We start from the raw sequence: 1577 nt of genomic DNA on the forward strand, positions 1-1577 counted from the left end.
TGTTTTGTGTGATGTTAAAATTGACTGCTTGTTTTACACACAACACACCAGGCGACACCACAGTGGATTGTACGTATCTAATGTAAGATAGGGATTTCCGAAGAAGCCTTGAGTTTTACCATGAACAATTATTGCTAATGAGAACAAGTAGGCATTTTTTCTTTTAATGTCAGTATTCTTATATCAATGTTGTATTTACTCCACACATGAGATAATGGTACATATAAGGGTTAGAACTTGGCCTTAGACTTGTTTAAATGAGTTGTGTGTTACGACAGGTTTCCACTTTACAATCCCCGAAAACTCAAGAAATGGCTTGTCAACATGAAGTTGAAGGACTGGACTCCGTCCCGCTTTTCTGTGCTGTGCGTCAATCATTTTGAGGAGCAATACATTGACAGAACAGGCAAATGTGTGAAACTCAGAGAAGATGCAGTTCCCACCATGTTTTCATCCCCCGATGAGACACAGAAAAGGAAGGTTTGTATTAGGTAACTCAGCATCAGTGGACCATTTGAAAAAAAAAATACATCTGCTCCTTTGTGTGGGAAAGTAGTTTTGAGCAAGTCTGCTCCCAGGTCATCTATATTTGGCAGTAAAGTAAAACTAAACTAAACTCTTTGATAGGCCAGTGTCTTCCTTAGAAATCTTCTTCATCTGTTTGTGATAATTCAATAAAGTAAATGTCTCATATGCAACTACTGTCACTGTCTCCCTGATGTAGGCTTCCATCAAACCAAGAAGTAAGAGACACAAGGTGAGAGCATCCTGTAATGGTATTTCACTGTTAAATTCTGTGATTCAGTTGTCATTTGTGGCTGTTTTCATAAGCAAGTTGGTCTATTTTCTCTAAAGTTATAAAACTGTAACATAAATGCTGTCTTTATTCAAGCTATTATACAGACTCCATGGTGCTAAACATAATCAATACAAACTTCCAAACATTCATTGTGTTGTTTCTTTGTGTTCTCAACCCAGCCACATGGTAAAGCCTCACAGATGAGTCCAGCTCAGTCTCCGACAACCTCTCCTGCCACAGCGAAGCGAAACGTTCAAAACAAAGAGACCAGCCAGACAGAGCCAGAGCCTGCACGGTATGGTATTTCTAAACAGAGAAGCTTTGCCTTAGCCCTCCACTGTTTTATTTTACACCTGCTTTACTTTCATTTAGTCAGTTTTCCATTTAGAACAAGCCGTAGTTCAACAAAAGTAATGGTTAATAATAAATCGGCACATATGATCCAAAAATGTCACAGGAAAAATATAGAAAAGTAGTAAAGTAGTGCAGATTTTTTCTTACTAAATCATACTGACTCCACAATCTAAACCAGTGGATATTCTGCTTCTGTTCAGTGCACTGTATGTAGTGAAATGAGATGGTTACTCAGTACACAAAGAAAAACATTACATATTTACATTACATGTGTACATTTAGATAAGGTAATAGACCATGAATTACAGGTTCTGCCTTCATGTCATCAATCATCACATGAGGGATTTTTGTTGTGTTAGTTCAAATGAACAAAAAGAAATATTGCAGTCCATTCAGTTCTTCCAAGAAAACTTTGGGGTAGATA

At 37.5% G+C, this 1577-nt stretch overlaps 1 long non-coding RNA gene across 1 annotated transcript; it reads left to right on the top strand.

Moving 5' to 3' along the window:
- The first annotated feature begins 13 nt into the window (after nucleotides 1-13).
- On the top strand, nucleotides 14-1570 carry LOC111668666 (uncharacterized). Its single transcript, XR_015438187.1, has 3 exons — nucleotides 14-480; nucleotides 725-757; nucleotides 979-1570. It is a non-coding gene; the product is annotated as an uncharacterized LOC111668666 (long non-coding RNA).
- The last annotated feature ends 7 nt before the right edge of the window (nucleotides 1571-1577 follow it).

This window comes from Seriola lalandi, unplaced genomic scaffold (genome assembly GCF_002814215.2).
Source record: "Seriola lalandi dorsalis isolate HSWRI2012SDOR001 ecotype SW California unplaced genomic scaffold, Sedor1 jcf7180002004220, whole genome shotgun sequence".
Lineage (NCBI taxonomy): Eukaryota > Metazoa > Chordata > Actinopteri > Carangiformes > Carangidae > Seriola > Seriola lalandi.